This window comes from Schistocerca piceifrons, chromosome 2, assembly GCF_021461385.2.
Source record: "Schistocerca piceifrons isolate TAMUIC-IGC-003096 chromosome 2, iqSchPice1.1, whole genome shotgun sequence".
Lineage (NCBI taxonomy): Eukaryota > Metazoa > Arthropoda > Insecta > Orthoptera > Acrididae > Schistocerca > Schistocerca piceifrons.
In genome coordinates this window covers 410,690,058-410,711,541 of record NC_060139.1, presented here as the reverse complement: position 1 = coordinate 410,711,541, position 21,484 = coordinate 410,690,058, and the positions used below count along the sequence as shown (strand labels likewise).

The following is a 21,484-nucleotide window of genomic DNA, read 5'->3' as shown; positions in this document are numbered from 1 at the left end:
TGTAGGACGATAAAGTAAAGATATGCAATGTATCTTAAGCCGCCATTTAAAGAAGTAGGTGCTAACATTGAAGTTCAGCTGTTATAACATGGATGTAACTGTTACTTGGTACGATGCGCATATTTCAGAAAATTTACAACACGAAACTAGTAACACATATATTTTATTCCCGATTAGAAATATACCTTTTTCTAATTACAAACTTTTACGATTTTTGCTACATGTTTCTTGACTATGTAAACTTTAACGTAAACCTAATACTCTTACACTAAAGTAAGATATGCAATACAAACAGAAGAATAATCTTCCAAGCGAAATAACTATGTGCTACTACTGGAATACTCTCTTTCTAATTCTAAAGGTGGCAGGGGTATAATAAAGGGAGCGAAAGGCTATTTACAATTTGTACAGAAACCAGATGGCAGTTATAAGAGTCGAGGGACATGAAAGGGAAGCAGTGGTTGGGAAGGGAGTAAGACAGGGTTGTAGCCTCTCCCCGATGTTGTTCAATCTGTATATTGAGCAAGCAGTAAAGGAAACAAAATAAAAATTCGGAGTAGGTATTAAAATTCATGGAGAAGAAATAAAAACTTTGAGGTTCGCCGATGACATTGTAATTCTGTCAGAGACAGCAAAGGACTTGCAAGAGCAGTTGAATGGAATGGACAGTGTCTTGAAAGGAGGATATAAGATGAACATCAACAAAAGCAAAACAGGGATAATGGAATGTAGTCTAATTAAGTCGGGTGACGCTGAGGGAATTAGATTAGGAAATGAGGCACTTAAAGTAGTAAAGGAGTTTTGCTATTTGGGGAGCGAAATAACTGATGATGGTCGAAGTAGAGAGGATATAAAATGTAGGCTGGCAATGGCAAGGAAAGCGTTTCTGAAGAAAAGAAATTTGTTAACATTCAGTATTGATTTAAGTGTCAGGAAGTCATTTCTGAAAGTATTTGTGTGGAGTGTAGCCATGTATGGAAGTGAAACATGGACGATAAATAGTTTGGACAAGAAGAGAATAGAAGCTTTCGAAATGTGGTGCTACAGAAGAATGCTGAAGATTAGATGGGTAGATCACATAACTAATGAGGAAGTATTGAATAGGATTGGGGAGAAGAGAAGTTTGTGGCACAACTTGACCAGAAGAAGGGATCGGTTGGTAGGACATGTTCTGAGGCATCAAGGGATCACAAATTTAGTATTGGAGGGCAGCGTGGAGGGTAAAAATCGTAGAGGGAGACCAAGAGATGAATACACTAAGCACATTCAGAAGGATGTAGGTTGCAGTAGCTACTGGGAGATGAAAAAGCTTGCACAGAATAGAGTAGCATGGAGAGCTGCATCAAACCAGTCTCAGGGCTGAAGACCACAACAACAACCACAACCAAGTGTTAGTGGTTGGTACTACTGAGTGAGTTTCTCGAGGTACAGTGTTAGGAATGTTGTTGTCGAAACAAAAATCGTCATGATTAATGGTAACCTCTGCCAGCTTTCGACCGGTCTCGTGTCTCACAGGTGATTGCTGTGTTTCGTGGCCTATGAGAGTCAGCTTTCTCTTTGTCTGTGCAATGAGGATTCAGCTATTTAAGGCGGAAAAACGACAAACACGAATGGCGATTAGATGCCAAACGGTAAAATTTCCTTTTATCCCACTGCATCAAGGCACATATTTCAGATGAAAGCTTCATACCACTGTACAATACAAGTTGTTATTCACTTCCCCAAAACAGCTGGACCGAAATACATAAGATCGCTGCGAACAAACAAAAGCCAGTTGCATCCCTTTGAGTGAGGTGGTGCGCGGTGGAGGCAATGAATTCAATGTCGAGTCCTGTAAGTTTTACTTTTCCCGACATCCAGCTCTAAATTTTTCCTGCTCTCCTTAACTCATCTCTGCCGCAAAACAATTTATATTGTGGGCAAACGAAGATGTAAGGATGCATACTTGTTATATAAAACCGCAGCAGCTGTTGGATAATTTTTTATTAATACAAATCGTTTCAAAGCCTAAAGTTGTATCAGGTACATACTGAGACTACTGGACGTCCCCCTCACTGTCGGCCAAATTGTATTAAAACGTCTTTAAAAGGAACGTTAGTCAAACTTATGATGCACTATTAGTTAGCGAAACCGGTTGAACTAACTAAAGATTATTCATCAGGCACTGCGGTTTTGTTTGACTAGAATCATTTATTGCGAATAGCAGGATGATCACGTCGAGAACGACTACCTCATGCATGTATTGTGTTGAAGAATATGCCGTTGACCCCACGTTTTATGCTAAACTTTCGTTTCTTATTTTTGCAAGATTCAACAAAACTGATTCAAAAATTTCGCTTACCAGCGGACATTTGACCTAAGAAGTTTCATCTCTATACAGAAATTTGCAGACGTTGCTATCCACTTCAGTTCTGATTCCAGTAAACGTCAGTGTGGAGTGAGCGCCACAACACCGATAAAGTATCCATTCCCCTGCCCGTAATAAGAAATCAATGGTAAGCACTAAAAACTTCGGTGGATAACACGGAGATTCATGTAATGGATTTGACCATGTCCGCATCAAAATGTCTCATAGACAGATAATTTGTGGGTTAATGGGGGTATGTTGTTGTTATTGTTGTGGTCTTCAGCCCTGAGACTGGTTTGATGCAGCTCTCCATGCTACTCTATTCTGTGCAAGCTTTTTCATCTCCCAGTAGCTACTGCAACCTACATCCTTCTGAATGTGCTTAGTGTATTCATCTCTTGGTCTCCCTCTACGATTTTTACCCTCCACGCTGCCCTCCAATACTAAATTTGTGATCCCTTGATGCCTCAGAACATGTCCTACCAACCGATCCCTTCTTCTGGTCAAGTTGTGCCACAAACTTCTCTTCTCCCCAATCCTATTCAATACTTCCTCATTAGTTATGTGATCTACCCATCTAATCTTCAGCATTCTTCTGTAGCACCACATTTCGAAAGCTTCTATTCTCTTCTTGTCCAAACTATTTATCGTCCATGTTTCACTTCCATACATGGCTACACTCCACACAAATACTTTCAGAAATGACTTCCTGACACTTAAATCAATACTGGATGTTAACAAATTTCTCTTCTTCAGAAACGCTTTCCTTGCCATTGCCAGCCTACATTTTATATCCTCTCTACTTCGACCATCATCAGTTATTTTGCTCCCCAAATAGCAAAACTCCTTTACTACTTTAAGTGCCTCATTTCCTAATCTAATTCCCTCAGCATCACCCGACTTAATTAGACTACATTCCATTATCCTTGTTTTGCTTTTGTTGATGTTCATCTTATATCCTCCTTTCAAGACACTGTCCATTCCATTCAACTGCTCTTGCAAGTCCTTTGCTGTCTCTGACAGAATTACAATGTCATCGGCGAACCTCAAAGTTTTTATTTCTTCTCCATGAATTTTAATACCTACTCCGAATTTTTATTTTGTTTCCTTTACTGCTTGCTCAATATACAGATGTCCGCCCCGGTAGCTGAGTGGTCAGCGTGACAGACTGTTAATCCTAAGGGCCCGGGTTCGATTCCCGGCTGGGTCGGAGATTTTCTCCGCTCAGGGACTGGGTGTTGTGTTGTCCTAATCATCATCATTTCATCACCATCGACGCGCAGGTCGCCGAAGTGGCGTCAAATCGAAAGACCTGCACTAGGCGAACGGTCTACCCGACGGGAGGCCCTAGCCACACGACATTTCCATTTTTTTCAATATACAGATTGAACAACATCGGGGAGAGGCTACAACCCTGTCTTACTCCCTTCCCAACCACTGGGGGTATACTACTGACAAATTGGTCCAGAATTGCTAAATAGCTGATAAAATGTTTCAGTTAGCCGGACATTAGGATATACAAGCTTCAAAAAGATGGGCCGCTGTCTCCAAGCAATTAGCAGCTGAAGAACCAGATCACCAATCTTCGGAAGGTGGGAACCACATATGATCATCCGTCGACAGGTGGAATTTATGGTTCATCAGCCTTGAATATGTGAAAGCAACAGGTCAGCAGACAGGCTGACTGACAGTTGGTATCTTAAAAGATGCTACTGGAGGGAATTGTAGACACCGGAACGACTGAGCAACTTTTTCAAACCTTTATGCCTGTGTTGGTAGCGGGAGGAATAAAAAGGAATCTCCAAGAACAGTGAAGAAATGGAAAGAAGTCCAATAGTTCTGGTACGACACTCAAGATTCGTGAAGAAATCAAGAACTCTCCTCGAACTGCCTATTCGTTTCCCCTCCTGGTGGCATCTGTCCTGATCTGAGAACACAGGAGGCGCGTATGAGCTTATACAACACAAGCATTACAGCCCCCTGCAGGGATTTAGGGAGAGATAATGATTGTGTACCTGTCGTTCGAAATAGCAAAAACAGCCAGCACAATGTGCTAACCAACCTAGACGCATGTAAAAAGAGAGAGGAAATGTTATTGATCTTGCAGCCCCTGTGTCATTGCTACGGTTTTCAGTCTGAAGAATTGTTTGACATACGTCTCCAAGCTAGCCTATCCTGTGCAAGCCTCTTCATCTCTGCATCTACAGCATCCTACCTCTTTCTGAACTTGCCTATCATAGGAAAACCTTGGTCCCCGTCTACAGTTTTTGCCCTTCATGCTATTTTGAGCGTTCCCGGAGGCCTCAGGATATTGCCTATTAATCGATCCCTTCTTTTAGTCGTGCCATAGATATCTTCTCCATTCAATTCGATTTAATAGGTCTCCAATAGCTGATCTATACACTCAATATTCAGCGGTCTATCGTAGAACTATGTTTCAGAAGCATCTGTTCTCTTCTTGTCCGAATCGTTGACAGTCCACGTTCCATTCTTGCCCTAAAGCTCTTTCAGGTAACATTTTGTAATGCCTCATCGACTTTCGGTAATAACATTGTTAACAAACGTCGACCACTACGTGAGAGATGTTACATAATTGCAACGCGTGTGGCGGCTTAATTACTGTGATACTCAGCTGTCAAATTTATTCGATTTAAAAACAAATATACCGCTCCATTACCCAGTGACAAATCATTGTGGTTGTTACATTTTCAAACCACTCGAATAGAACCACAACATATGCAGACGCATCTCATATACCTGAGTAACCAGCTACCTTCTATGCATTGATGTAAGCTTTCTCGTGTGGACACAACGTTATTTGTTGGTATTCTTACCTAAGTACTTTACCCTAGTTTCATTTACCTATCACTACTCATCTTATTTCACTTGACAGTACTTTGTTGGAAACGCTGATTTCGCCAATCTATTTTCTTTGTGCCACAGAATGGAGTTTCAGCTGTGCTACGACTGAACAATGCTACTCTCAGAATATGTTATGCAATCGGTGGAAATAACTACAGTTATATAATACTATTGGCGTGCTACGCAATACAAGCGAAAGGAATAATTTGATTATGTCCGTGGTCGCGGGAAGCGTCTTCTGAGTAAGCACACATTATTTTTGTTGTGATCGAAGTGTTCGATTATTTTTCGTTATTAGAGAATCTCTGAGAGTATTGGAGGCTTAAATACGAGTGTGAGGAAGAATAATGTTACGTGCCTTTTGCTGCATAACCACTGATGTTTGATGTTAATTTTAGTTTGTCCGAAATAAGGAAACTAGAGCTATATATACTGCGTCGGGGCTTTGGCGTTGTCGACGCCGTCACTTACTACTCTACTTCAAACATAGTTCAAACTTTAGTTTAAGTACTATAGTACAGTCAGTTTATTCTTTAGTGCTGCAGGCCAACTTTAAACTGTATATTCTGATGATGCTGTAGTTCATTTGACGGGGGAAACCGATAAAGAAAAACTACTAGGTATGACTTGTGGCTGTTTTGGGAAAACTTAGAGCTATGTCTTCAGTGAGCTGCATAGTCAAGAAATTTATAAAAATCAGGTTTAAATCAGTAAAAATCCAGTTTGAACACCAGAGGAATAAATCACTAGAATGAAAATTTCACTCTTCAGTGGAGTGTGCGTTGATATGAAACTTCGTGGCAGATGAAAACTGTGTGCCGGACCGACACTTGAATATGTGAATGAACAGACACTACGCATTTATGTAATCTATTCGCCTCGATGGGCAATCAAACCACAGCGCTCAGTGCCGACGCACAGTTACACTCGACCTCCTGCGGGAATCTAATATCAGGGAGCGTGGTGGAGAGTGCTGAGGTAGTCCATGCACTGGTGGTAAACACTGTGTCTGGGTCGCCCAGAGATTAACGCAACCGCCTAGTAGGCAGGGGATCCTCCATTCAAGTGCGGTCTGGTGCACATTTTCACTTGCCACCGAATCAAGTCCCGATGCAGCTGGTATCACTGTATCACTGCTTTCTTCCTTTCCTTTCCTTTCTCCCTCCTTCACCTTAAATTTACGTAATATGTGTCACAGCTGCGGATTTTAAGTGGTGTCCATTCGCTCCGAATGTCCGAAAGAACAGACACTCCGCATTCACGCAAATGGTTATTTGCAAGACTAATACTTTCGCACACTCATAGAAATACTCTGGACGTATTTGTACATATCGTGCAAATGATCTATGGAACATTAACTATATAATCGATAAAAACGAATCCTCTCTATGACTCGAAACGAACTCGATTTTTATTTAATTAGCGTATGGCATCTACAGAGTAAAATTGCCACGATCTATTAATTACTGTAATAAACGAATTACAATTATAATATTAAATGATTGATTGCAAACATCAATATGCGAAAGATTAGGGAGACAGCCACTGCAGCTATTACAATTCCACATCTAAGCAGGTCAGCCACTGAACAGCACGTGGAGTAGCATTCATGATATCCCTCAATTCTCCTTCAATCCTCCTCGCAGGGCATTCGAAGATCAGGTGAGGGATTGTTCGTTCTTCTGCACCACAGTCGCATCGTGGGTCATCAGTGAGTTTCCATTTGTGGAAATTTATGAGAGGATGGTGATTATTCAGCGACCAGTATTGCCTCTATTCCCTTGCTATGTCGTACCTTTCTAGGAATTTGAGGACTTCGTCTTCCCATATAGGTTTCCTGGATTTTAGGCGGTTAGTTGGTAGATGGTCCAATATTTTTCGGATAGGTATATCTTCAGAGACAGAGGGCTCATTAATTTTCTTCCATTGTCGGATAGCTGCTTGTTGCCTTCTGAGGGAGGGAGGAGCTACATCGCAAAGGGGATGAAGCCAGGGAAGTGTAGTTGATTGCAGAGTTCCTGAGACAATCCTCATGGTGGTATTAAGCTGGACATCTATTTTATTCGTGTGTGTGTTCCTGTATCAGACTGGGGCGCAGTATTCTGCCACCGAGGAAACAAGAGATTGTGCTGCGGTGCGTAGGGTGTTAGCTTGAGCTCCCCAGGAGGTTCCAGTCAGCTTTCTTAATGTGTTATTTCGACTTTTTATCTTTTGCCTTGTTATTTGTAGGTGTTTTTTATAGGTTAGTAAACGGTCAGGAGTGATTCCTAGATGTTTTGGATGGCTGTTGTGCGTCAATCGCTCATTGCAGAATGTTACTTGTAACTCTCGTCTTGCCTCATGATTGTTCAGTTGGAATACGCTTACCTCAGTTTTATTTGGATTTGAGCAGAGCCTCCATTTCGTATAATACTGGTTAAGAAGTTGAAGGTCCGTTGACAGAGTAGCTTCCCCCTCTTCGAATGTCTTGCTCTGAGTGGCTATTGCAATGTCATCTGCTTAGCAGAATTTTTGCGATTTAGTTGCTGGCATGTCGCTCGTGTATAGTTTGAAGAGAAGGGGAGCCAACACTGATCCCTCTGGGAACCCATTGTTTATTGAGTCGGATTTACTCGTAGACTGATCTACGTTCACTCTGAAGTAGCGATTTTTGAACGAACTCGATGAATGAGGTTTAATCTCATCGCGATGATACCAGAAATGATAACGTTTGGCTGTGTGGGCACTCTTATCAATTCTGGAAGTTAATTGAATTTCTCCGGTTTTTTTGTTTCCTAATGAGGACCTCCATCGCATCCCGCAAAGGGACAATCAACTTTCGAATCTTTGACGATATTTAATCGCACGCTCGCCTCTCTTCTGCGCACGCTCGCCTCTCTTCTGGGACTTGTCTCGTTGGCTGTTCTGGGTGCTAACAGGCTCGCTGAGCACGGAGGTTGGTTGCTGTGTTGTGCCTATGAATAGTTTTCCGTGAAGAGCCTTTAAAGAACGGTTGCTTCCCTCTGCCTCCGTGGTCGCGCGTTGTTTCTTCTGAGGTGACACAGTTTCTATTTAAACTGTTAGTTTGCTGTATGTAGTCCCATCAGCATTCCTTATTTCGTCCAGGTCCGGTGTGCTAATAAATGGTAAGTACCTTGTTTAGTGTGTAACTAAATGCTGGATGCTGCGATTAGCGAAAACCCCTGTTTTTTCCTGAGACCTTGTGACTGAAATTTGTTGTGTTTTCTCGTATAGCTTTGCGAAGCTTGCGCTGGTGATCGTGATTTTGGCTTGTGTTTTTAAAGTGGATAAGCATCCCCCGTAATCGGATCATGCCTCAGTTATTGTCGGGAATGTTGTAAAGGGGCTCACATTCCGGTCGCTTCCGGATCCATTATTACGTGATTAACCACAGTGGTTAATATTTCAAAACATAGAGAGGTTGATTTTTTAAAACTGCACGCGTGTTTATCTCTCATTGCTCAAGTGATCAAACTTTTATAAAATATTTTGTATTTAAAGCACTCGTGCATTAGTTCTTTAAAATTATAAGCGCTTTTTATTCTGGATGTTCAGGTGTTCAAAAAGTTTAAAAACATTTCTTTCATCAAGTGTCTGCTTAACTAAATGGTCTTGTGGAATAAACGGTCTGCGACTTGTAATTTGTTTCTCTGGTAACTTATATTTTAATAAGTATTGTGTGCATGTTTTAGACTCTGAGCTGCACTGAGCAACTGTGTGGCTGAGTACAAGACGGTAAATTTAGATGGCTTAATGTGTCCTGCATACTCGTCAGATATGGGGTGCTTAACAAACCTGCTTCCTTGTGTCGCTAGACTACAAGTCAAGCAAATCGTATTAATGAATTTTTATTACAGTACGATAAATGACAATACTTCGAGAATTTACAGTGGTGTGTCACAAGCAACGGAGGACAGAAAAAATAAGAAATTCTCTTCAGTGTACATTACTCCTAATACAAGTCAAACAATACAGTTCCTAAGTTGCAGCTGTAGAGCTCGTAGAACGGCTAGTGTTCAACTGGGCTTCGGCCAGATGGCGCGGAGCTTATGTTCTCTTCACCTAGAGGCAGCTGCTGTCTCGGTCTCGTCCTAGAGAGGGGTCGGTCAGCGTACTATTGGCTGACGACTTCTTCACAGCCCTCTCTCTCCTCTGCCGTTCCTGACGATGTGCCGGTGCTTGACATTTACGCTGGAACATGGCTGATGCATTCGTTTCAGTTCCACGTAATTCCGTTTCAAATATTTTAAAAATGCACATGTTTTGCTGAAATACCGTCTTAAGGGGAGGTTTACTACCTTTGGCTGAAAAAACCATGTTCTTTTTTCTCGGGGTGAGTTATAGATACCAGGGTCAAATTTCGTCAAACTATTTATTGAAATTTCCTCTACAAACTGCAATTTTTTCGACCGGAAATTACGAATAGCAAAGGCGGAAGTGCCGTCGGAACGAAATAAAATTTTGATGTAGACCTTCACGCGCGGTATGTCACAGGTCAGCCGGCTCGTCTGAAATCAAAACTGAGTTGACGTTAGCGAAGTTTATAAGATTCTTTAGAAGCTGTACCGCGCTTAAGTCATTTGGACCATAGGAAAGAAAATGGGGGCCATTTGAAAAAAATAGTTTTTTTTAAAAGATTTTTCGACCTCGTCGGCCACGTAAAATTATTTATAGTTCATGGATTGGAATTGAAGTGGTACAACTCCTAGAAAATTTAGTTAGCTTCGTTAGAAACAAAGAATCATGCCAATCGGTTCAGTAGATTTGAAGGTATCATATTGCGCGATAAAAAAAATCGTCATTTCGAGAAAAACGCGTTTGAAGTTTTGACTACATATAAATGCAATATTATGCAACGTACGTTCAATCTGCTATTCCGGGTCCATAAAATAATCCTTCCTCTTCCTCATAGATGGCGTTCTGCTCGATCTGGGCCATCCTGCGGTGCTCCAGAGCTGCTCGTACGGCCGATGACAAGCGGTTTTCGGCCGCTTGAATCCGGTGGACGTCCGAATGCTTGGCAAACTGCGTCGAGTAGAGTCCCAGGATGACGTCCATCGTTGTCATGGTCTTCAGAATTGCTGAACACACTTCGTTGAAACTGCTCACGGCCAGAAAAGTCGCAATCGCCACAGTCTTCGCACCAGAATGTAAATGCTTGGGGGCTAACTTCCAAACACAAGCGTTCAAACTTTCATTTGAATTTTGTGTGTTTCCTCCCAAGCACCGGTACAATAACTCGTCCTCCGAAAGAAAAAAAAGACTGGTGCGTGGAAGAGGCTGATTTGAAGCAGGTACATTTTTTAGTTCTACCGTGAATAACGAACATTTCCGTTCCATATTCGGAAAGAACGTTTCAGGGATGGATTCTAAACACTTTTATGGATTCAAAAATACAGTTTAAAAAATCAGTTTTTGAACCGAAAGATAGTAAACCTCCCTTTAAGCATTCTTCTACTGATTGATGATGCAATTTAAATTATGCTTGAGTTAGATGTTTCCGTAATTTTAAAATTTTTGTTCAATATTTCTCAAGTAGCGTATACTCTAAAATCTTATTCTAAGCTGTTATGAATAGTCTTTTGAATGCCTCTGGGACAAGGTCTTAAACTTTTGTCATATTTAAGATCTGTTAAAATTTAGAACTCAAAATTATAATGTATTTATGTTTGGTACACCCAGCTCCTTAGCATTTCCGGATACAGGCTCCCTACCATTTTACATTTATTATTCGGAACTGCAAGAAGCCGCTCCTGTTCGTATTTTGGTGATGCCTTGGCTCGTCCGTGATGCCACTACTGCGATTGTTGCATTTACTCAGTGTATATCAGATAGTGTGTAGACCGTCCAGTTAACCATCTCCATATGCTATAATTAATTTACACTCACGCTTCAGCCGAGGGGGATTCTCTCTTACATTTCTTGTACTTGAAAATACAACAAAAGTGCATCACAATAGGCATTCAAATTACTATTGATCAGAATATTAATGATTAAATACACTCAAATTATAGCACAAGTTATCATTTTGTAGCTCGATGCGTCAATGTGAAACCAGTGAAAGGGATTTCCCAAAATGGAACGTTAGAGTTTCCTGATATTTAAATCTGTATTACACAAAATATTTCCCTTTTTAATAACATTGTGTATGTTAGTCCCGTCTGTCTCAGTAATTTTTAATTCCCCTTGCGTCGCCTTATTTAATTCGCCTTCATTCCATTATCCGTCTTTTATCTTTATTGACGCTCAACTTTTAACTTCGTTTCAAGATACTATCTATTCGACTCGATTCAACCGAACTTCCAAGCTCTTTTCCGTCTCTAACAATATTACAGGGCTACCGGAGTTTCAAAACGTTTATTTACCACCCCAGAGAATTAAGTTTCTTTCCCAATGACGGAGGTCAATGGAAAGATATGCTCGTCCTCGGTTTAGTAAAGACTAATCTAACCACATTATCCGTTGCTTTTTCGAATGTAACTCAGTTGGTAACAAGTAATTCAACAAACGGCACTAGAATGCATGGTACTCTATGTAAATTTCTTGTCTAATTCTATTTATTTTCTCATCTTCTATTATTTTAACGTAGCACACAACATTCGATAATACAGAATACACTCTTTTGGTTATCGCTTCCTTCCGTCGATCTCTTCAATTTCTTCTTGCTGTCCTTCACATCTAATTAGATCTACTGATTAAATAACATCGGGAATAGCCTAAAATACATCCCTACTCTTTTTTCAACTATTGCTTCCCTTTCACATCTTTATGTCTTATGACCCATCTCGTTTCGTTATAAGCTTCTTAGACTAATAAATAAGTCCTTTGCTAAACGGTATTGCACACTTGGGACCAAATGACGTAACACTGTTTCACACACACTGTTCTTGTTGAGGTTTCCATTCCTCATCCAGTTAAACCCATTTGCGTTCTCTGTGATTTCCCTAAACCACTCCAGGTAAATGACATGATGATTTTACTATAAGGCCACGGAAGACCACCTCTCTTATTCTGGTACGTGTGTGGATTACCGTACCTATGAATTCTATCGTTTTTGTTTTTTCTTTTTCTCTTAAGTTGCAATACCATGAAACGTGATGTTATCTGTAGATAACTACTGCTACTACTACTACTTCTGCTACTACTAAAGAAAACAAGGAACGAAAGATTATCTAGAACATTTAGTAGTAGTGGTAGCAGTGGTAGTTAGTAGTAGTAGTAGTAGTAGTAGTAGTAGAAGCAGCAGTAGTACCACTTCTACCATTACTAGTACTCCTACTGCTGTGGTAGTACTTCTACTACTAGTATAATAGTAGTAGTGGAAATGGTAATACTGCTGCTACTACTACTACTACTACTACTACTACTACAACTACTCCTGGTGCTGCTGCTGCTACTGCTACTGCTACTACTATTGATGCTGGTACTACGTATTGAAGATAATCTTTCGCTCCTTAAAATTTGTCCCTGCGATCCAGGGAATTTGAAATAGTTTATTGCAGTAAACGCTGTCAAAAGCTTTATATAAATGTAAAAACGCTATAAACGTAGGTTTACCTTTCTTCAAACTGTCTTCTGAGACGTAGAATAAGAACTGCCTTGCATGCTCCTATAATTCACCGAGACTCAAACCGATCTTCGTGCGACCATCATTTCAGTTGTTATGTAGCTAATTCGTTTAGTTGCTGTGCGACAGTCGTTTTGCTGGTCTTTATCGCGAATATTCACGGGGTGTGCATGTTGATAATAGGATTAGACTAAAGTGGTAGTGGGTGACCCGACGCCCTTCCTGTCAGCAACCATTACCGATCGGCGTAGTTTATGTACCTAAGCTGTCTGCATCTAGTGTTATTCCATGAGGTATCGTGAGAACGTTCTCTAAATGTTTGTACCGTGTCACTGACGCCAGCCCAGTACTCAGGTAGTCGGACAAAGGAGACGGCCTAAAAACCACATCCAGGCTGGCCGGCATACCGGCTCTCGTCGTTAATCCACCGGATTGGTTCGATCCGGGACCAGCATGCCTCCCTGAATCCAGGAAGTACAGTGGACGGGAAATATATCGCGACAGTCGTGTTCTGCAATGTTCACATCTTCATCTCTTCTTGAATTCTGAGCGTATTTGACGTGCCTGATATACATTGTGTATCAGAGTGAATTTATTTGCCATTGTTTCTTCCCTCGGTTATGTTAGCAATTCTGAGAGAATATTGTCTATTATCTTCAGAGGTTCAAAAAATGGATTCTACTCCAAGTTGTCAAAAGCTTCCTCCAATGCTATAGGCCTTTGTTCAGTAGGTGATGGTGTGTAGCTTTCGCCAGTAACCAGCCCTGTAATAGAAATTTAATATACTTTCTTCTTCTACTTTGAAGCGATGTGGTTCACTTTCCATATCTTTTTCTGAAATTACAAACATAACTCCGGAAAATCAAGGATTTCTGAAGGCGAAACGTGGTGCGATATGTCATGTAACCAGGAACAAATATTATATTGAACTTTGAAAACTTTGTAATGGAAAAAGTCTTGTCAATACTATATTTCATTGTCTATAGACCTCATTATTACGCTACTACACGGCAATGTAACCAATAAGTGAAATGAAAAACAGTTACAAGTTAAATACATTTTAAAAATTAAGAATTTAAAACTATGAATTATTTGAATTTTAAAGACAGGTAAAATAGTTAATACTTTAAAGACAGTCAGTTAATTTTAAAGTATCACATGCGGCATGTAAAGACCGTCTGTCTCAAGGTATAAGATGGTGCAAGACAATCGATATATGCCGCGAGTATCCACATCATTTTCTAAATAATTCTATATACACAGGATTGTCAGAAACAGTCTGGAAGCTTATAAGGTTGTTGCCCTGCAGGTTATGCTCATAAATAATTTTCAAGACCAAAACTCGATACCTTGCGCCATTTCCTAGTTAATTATGCTTGAAATCAGCCAATCAGGCCTTCGGGCGCGTAATTCAAAAAGCCTCTCAGATACAATTACTGCCAGTTGTTTTCACAGGTGAGATCAGGGCCTTTGAAAGGTTCATGAGAAAGATAGACATTTTACTCTCCTGCGTTCCAGTGTTTAGTTTTGAGAGTTCCTTTGTATGATAATATTCATGTTCTCTGAAAAGACGTATTTGAGGCATAATTTATTGGGATGGCATGTCGGCAACCTTAGGCCCCAGTTAAAATATCCGTAAACATTATCACGAATGCCGTATCTTTGAATTTATGCAACAGGGGCGCTGCTACCACGTCACTTGCGTAATACTTCCTTATTGGCCGTACAGTCTGCAAAAGATTTAGAGATTTCTTCTGTGTTATGTTTAAGCAGTGAGGCCATTCCGTGCAGTGCTAGTAACATACGATTCGCATCTGTCGTCTGATAGTAGATACGTCGCACGGAAGTTAAGGGTCGATGACACCATCAACATAATTGTGAATACGTCAGTATAATGACCGTCTGAAATAATGGCGAACATTACTATTGTCGACCAAAATGTTTCTATATTAGAAGTATCCACTGAGCATTAGTATATAAGTCTTGTCCGTTATGGACGTATGAGAACACTACAACGTTTGAAATAAAAAGTAACTTATAAAATATTGGAAACAACCAGTTGCTCTTATTGGCATTTGTTTCTCAATGATGACATTTCAACATGCCCGGTTTCAGGTGTTTTAATTTATTTACATATAGTAAAAAAATTTTCTTTGCTACCAATGTTGGAGAAATTTGCAACGCAAATTTTTAGGAGAGCTATTGTGAAATGTCGTAAGTAGAGAAACAACGTACATGACTCGTAAATATCTGGGGTCTTCAGGAAGTAATGCAACGCATTTTTTATTCAGGATTCCAGTACATCATACACAGTGAAGAGCCAAAGAAACTGGTACACATGCCTAATATCGTGTAGGACCCTTGTGAGCACGTAGAAGTACTGCAACACGACGTGGCTGTCCATAGATCCGTAAGAGTACGAGGGGGTGGAGATCTCTTCGAAACATCACGGTGCGGGGTATCTCAGATATGCTCAATAATGTTCATGTCTGCGGAGTTTGGTAATCAGCAGAAGTGTTTAAACTCAAAAGATTTTCTGGAGTCACTGTGTAGCAATTCTGGACGTGTGGGGTGTCACATTGTCTTGCTGCACTTTCCAAAGTCTGCCGGAATGCACAATGGACATGAAGGATGCAGGCGATCAGGCAGGATGCTTAGGTACGAGTCACCTGTCAAAGTCGAATTTAGACGTATGTGGAGTTCCATATCACTCAAATTCTATACGTTCCACACCATTACAGGGCCTCCATCAGCTTGAACAGTCCCCTGCTGACATGCAGGGTCCATGGATTCGAGAGGTTGTCTCCATACCTGTATACGTCCATCCGCTCGATACAATCTGAAAGAAGACTCGTCCGACCAGGCAACATGTTTCCAGTTATCAGCAGTCAAATGTAGGTGTTGACGGGCCCAGGCAAGGTGTAAAGCTTTGTGTCGTACAGTAATCAAGGATACACAAGTGGCCTTCGGCAATGAAAGCCCATTTCTATCATGTTTTGTAGAATGTTTCGAACGCTGACGCTTGTTGATGGCCCAGCATAGAAATATGCAGAAGGGTTGCACTTTGGTCACGTTGCACGATTCTCTTCAGCCGTCATTGGTCCCTTTCTTGCAGGATCTTTTTCCGGCCGCAGCGATGCTGGAGATTTCATGTTTTACCGGATACCTGATATTCACGATACGGGCAAATCCCCACCCTCATCGCTACCTCGGAGATGCCGTGTCCCATCGCTTGTGCGCTGTGTATAATACCACGCTTGAACTTACTTAAATCGTGATAACCTGCCATTGTAGCAGCAGTAACGGATCTAACAACTGCGCCGGATACATGTTGTCTTACATAGGCGTTGCAGACCGCAGCAACATATTCTGCCTGTTTACATATCTCTATATTTATATACGCGGGCTATACCAGTTTCGCTGGCGCTTCAGTGTTACCCCCCACTACAAAGCCCTTTTCTCAGTATAATCTGCGTTCAACGCTACGGCCTTACACCATCTTTCTGGGAGGGCCTGTACGCCTGCATGGGACTACTCCACTGGTCGATGCCGGAGCTAACGTCTTGCTGCATCAATAAACTCCCCATCATCCATGTATTGCTTCCCACGGAGTGCATCCTTCAGCAGGTAAAACAGATGAAAGTCGAAGGTGTCAAATCCAGGCTGTAGGGTGGATGAGGAAAAACAATCCAATGACGTTTTGTAAGTACTTCTCTGGTGCGCAGAATTATCTATGGCCCTGCTTTGCAATAGAGAAAGAGAAATTGGTCTCCTATAACAAAATACATCTCTCACCAGCCTGTGACCGTAGTGTGCTGCACATTTAGAGCCGCCGTTCACCTAGATGACGGTGTCTGTGGAGACGACCAGCGATCTAGTGTAGCAAAAGTGTGACTCACCCAAGAGCCGACAGGTTTCCGCTGATCGACGGTCTATTCCCAATGGTCCCGTGCCCACTGCAATCATAATTGAAGATATCGTTGGGTCAGCACTGAACACGTAGGAGTCATCTGCTGCAGAGCTCCATCTTTAATAATGTACGATGAACGTGTGCTCCAGGACACTTGTGCATGCATTACCACTGTGCTCTTTCAGCAGAGATGCAACAGATCACCATCTATCCCATTTCACAGAGCAGACAAGCCTGCGAACCCTACGTTCTGTAAAGAGTCGTGGACTGCGTCTTTCACTATTTTGAAAATTCTACCGTTTAGGTGGTGAAACAGGGGGTGAAAATCATTAATAAATTATTCACTTTTATAAAAAAATTAAAATCTATATCTATGAGAATTGATATTTCATTTCTCTGTTAGATATAAAGAAATATGTGTTAAGGAATGAAATGGATATATCACCACAAAAACGCAATGGGGATGGTTAACAAAAGTCTCCAACTAGCAGAATCGGTTTTTGGTCCGAAGTACATTCGGAAAAGGCCATGCTTCCATGGCTGTAATTAGCGTGATAAGTTTAAAAGGTGTCGCAATTTGTGAGCAACCCAAAAATGCGATTAAAGTAAAACAAAATCTGTGGAGATTATAATGACTACGGCAGTAAAATATCGGCGCTAAGCTAGTATATTATGCAGTGCTTGCGTTGTAGAACGCGAAACTTTTACAAAAGCTACAGAAAAAGCAACCTCTGGGCTAACAACAACTAAAGCTATGGAATACGTCGGAAGTGATAACGGGGATTTCTAGAGTGCTTTCCTTGATTTGCTAAGATCACTCACTAGGCTGAAGTACCGACCAATATAATCATGTGTTCCTAGGTACAATGTCTTCTAGGAACAGCACTCTCCACTTCTAACGTTTATCACAGTGTATTGCCTTGCATGTTCCTGTATTTCTCAGATGTCCAAACTTACCTTCGCCGATGTCGTCTCCTACCAGTTCTTTCCTTCTCTAGTTAATTGGTGCTCATTTGTCACCACCGGTATTCTTTGGATTATGAATTGCTGCATCCTTCTTGATGCCCGAAGATATTTCACATGTCTCGGGTATCTTCCATACAAGGTGGGGCAGTTCTCCTAATGAGCTTAAAATTCCGACGGCGTGTGAACGTGAGAGGCCTTGTTTCGACTAAGGACAGATTTTTCTTCCAAGGAATATTTTTTCAGCTTAACTCTCCCTTTACAGTCACTGCAAATGACAAAGCAAATATTGGTTACCCGAAATTTATACTTTTCAAGATCAGCCGGTGTGGAAACATTTCCGTGCGCTCCTGGTGAATGCGGAGGGAAGTGGAAGGTCCCTTCTTTTTAAACTTATTCGTTCTTCCCTGGAGAGAGCGCTGCTGGCAGGCGGCTGTCGAATTGTTTCCTCCGGGGCTGATGTGTGCTGTGGGTTGCCTGCTCCCTCGCCCCTCCCCTTGCTCGAGCGACGACAGCCCTGGGAAGCGCCGGCGGCGCGCCGCTATCAGCCGCCGCGGGAGATTGACAGCGGCTTATGGGAGCGCGCGCTTCGTTAGCTCGCTCCCAAGGTAATACGGGCGCCGCTGCTAAACCCAGATAATCAAGTTGCGTAGGCGCCGATGCAGTGACGGCGCCGTGCAGCCGGTCGCCCACCGTCGAAATATCCGCGCTCACTTATTCAAGGGCGCCCACGCGTGACGCGCACGTCAGCTGCTTCCATCGGCTGACGCCTGCTGTCGCCGTGACTTTGATTTCGGACTGCGCTCCACCGTGAGATTCATGTCCACGAATACCAATACTCTTAGTGTGGTTTTTCATTTACAATGGAACACTGTTGATGGAGAAAACAACCAGCCACATATACGTTTAATGCGCTTTATTTTACTCCAATGGACCGATGTGACACCTTTCTTGGGTTAATAGTTTTCCTACTCCTTTGATGCAGTCTGCCACGAATCCGTCTTCAGTATAAACATCTTTATCTCACAGTAGTACTTGCGCTCCACGTCCCCAATTACTGTTGTATACATTCCATCGCCTGTCTTCCCCTACATATTTTACCTTCTAACAGTCACCCATGGAATTTATTCCCTGATCCCATAACTCATGTCCTATCAATCTGTTACTGTGTTTACCACAAACAGTATTTATTTCGTAACAAAAACTGCGAACAATCTCCGCATTTCTCATGCAATCAATCCACCTGATGAAACATTCTGGCAGATTAAAACTGTATGTAGACTCGAACTCGGGACCTTTGCCTTTCGCGGACAAGAGCTCTAACAACTGAGCTACCCAAGCACGACTCACGCCCCGTCCTCACAGCTTCACTTCTACCAGTATCTCGTCTCCTACCTTCCAAACTTTACAGAAGCTCTCCTGAGAACCTTGCAGAACTAACACTCCTGAAACAAAGGATATTGCGAAGACATGGCTTAGCCACAGCCTGGGGGATGTTTCCAGAATGAGATTTTCACTCTGCAGTGGAGTGTGCGCTGATATGAAACTTCCTGGCAGATTAAAACTGTGTGACGGACCGAGACTCGAACTCGAGACCTTTGCCTTTTGCGGGCAAGAGCTCTACCAACTGAGCTACCCAAGCATCCCCCAGGCTGTGGCTAAGCCATGTCTCCGCAATACCCTTTCTTTCAGGAGTGCTAGTTCTGCAAGGTTCGCAGGAGAGCTTCTGTGAAGTTTGGAAGATAAGAGACGAGGTAGTGGCAGAAGTGAAGCTGTGAGTACGGGGCGTGAGTCGTGCTTGGGTAGCTCAGTTCGTAGAGCTCTTGCCCACGAAAGGCAAAGTTCCCAAGTTCGAGTCTCGCTCCGGCACTCAGTTTTAATCTGCCAGGAAGTTTCATATCAGCGCACACTCCGCTGCAGAGTGAAAATCTCATTCTGAATCCACCTGATTTTCAACATTATTCTATAGCACCACATCTCATATGCTTCAATTCTCTTCTATTCGAGTTTCCCCACTGTCCATGATTCGCTTCCATGCTGTGATATACTTCAACTGTACATACGAAACTACATTACAATCTCTCCCCGGCATGGGAATATATAGTGTGAATATACGAGAAGAAACCAGGTACCTTACATTCAGAAAGCTGGTTCACTCAGCGACTGTTATATTGACTTGTAAATATAGATTGCAGCGATCAGTCGTCCTTTTTAAATGTTACTGTGCAGATCTAGATTTCGGCTAGCTATTCTCAATTCACTATTATTTTCGCTCAATGCATGTAATTCCCTGTTGGTTGGGCTTCATCCACAGTTCAGTAAATACTACAACTGTAGAAATAACAGCACTGGTCAGAATGACGTTAAATTGCAACAGAATATCATCGGAGAATGGGGACAACGTATGGCAGAAGAAAATTAAATATTTGTTAAATTGCAACAGAATATCATCGGAGAATGGGGACAACGTATGGCAGAAGAAAATTAAATATTTACAAAATGTAGCAATAGATGGCGCTTTAAACATCATAATTTAATAGTGCTCGACTACAAATGACAAATGAATGATTAAGCAATGTGTAAGGTGTACGACTGACGTTAAACAAACTATACTTCTCACTGGTCAGTGTGCCTGGGTGTACAGGTGTGATACTGTTAGTTATGTAATCCCATCCACCACGGCAAGGTCATATCATATCGGATGGGAAAAAGCGGTATTTAATTGTACTGTGGTCAAAAACTGCATAAAAATCATCACTCAAATCGGTTTTTAAGTGTCCTGAGGCAAAAAACCGCATAAAAAGCATCAGTCCAATCGGTTTTCATATGTCCTGAGACAAAAGACCGCATAAAAAGCATAAATCAAAATCAAATTGGATTATTAATTTCCGTGTGACTGGCGCAAAACATGTTCAATACGTTGTCCACCGTTCTCTGCAACAAGTCGAAACCGAGAAACAGATTGTTCCACAAGTTATCGAAGTGTTTCCGGGGTCACTTTCAGAATGTGTTGCGCAATGCGTGCTTTCAACGCAGCTAAGTTTGCAGTCAGAACACTGAAGAACGTCTTTCAGATATCCCCACAGCCAGAAGTCACACGTATTAAGATCAAGTGATCGTGACCGCCAGGCTGTAGGGAAATGGCGACTGAAAATTCTAGAATTTCCGAAATGGCGTTTTAGCAGCTGCTTAACAGGGATACGTGCTGAGCAATCTTGTGCAAGGGCTCACGATCTCCGACGCCACGTTCCTGAATTGTGGAATTTCGTGTGCTTTCTTGCCCCAATTGGCTTTGTATTTGTATTGCACTGAAAACAGTGCACCAGTGCAAATGTCGGTCTGTGCTATGTTCACTATTTACTTTCGCTCACGATATAGCGGATGACAACAGCAATGTTAGGATCACACTGAAATGCAGTTTGGACGACAATTGATCGGTTGCTGTGGTTCTGGTATGCGGTCAGCGCGGTCACCACACATGATGCCAATCACATTCGTCTTCTCGGGACATGTGAAGAGCCTCTTTGATGAAACTCACACCAGTACTCACATGGACTTGATTGCTAGGATCATCGTAGCCGCGGAAGTAATACGCCAAACTCCCGGAATTCTAGAGCGTGTAAAACAGACTACTGCGCGTCGATATACACTCTGCGATCATGATCGAACTTTTGAAAAATACCTGTAAGGGAACAATTGAGCATTTTTTGCGTGCTGTACCGTATACTGGCGGAACAGAATGACCACACTGTGATATGAGAGTGTATGCTGTTGTCAACCACTGTATCGTGAGCGAAAGGAAACAGTGAACATAGCACAGACCGACATTTGCACT

At 41.9% G+C, this 21,484-nt stretch overlaps 1 protein-coding gene across 1 annotated transcript in view; it reads left to right on the top strand.

Annotated features, from left to right (window-relative positions):
- The window catches only part of LOC124775433 (cubilin-like), a 532,844-nt gene that overhangs the window by 86,663 nt on the left and 424,697 nt on the right, over window positions 1-21,484 (top strand). The window lies entirely within an intron of this gene.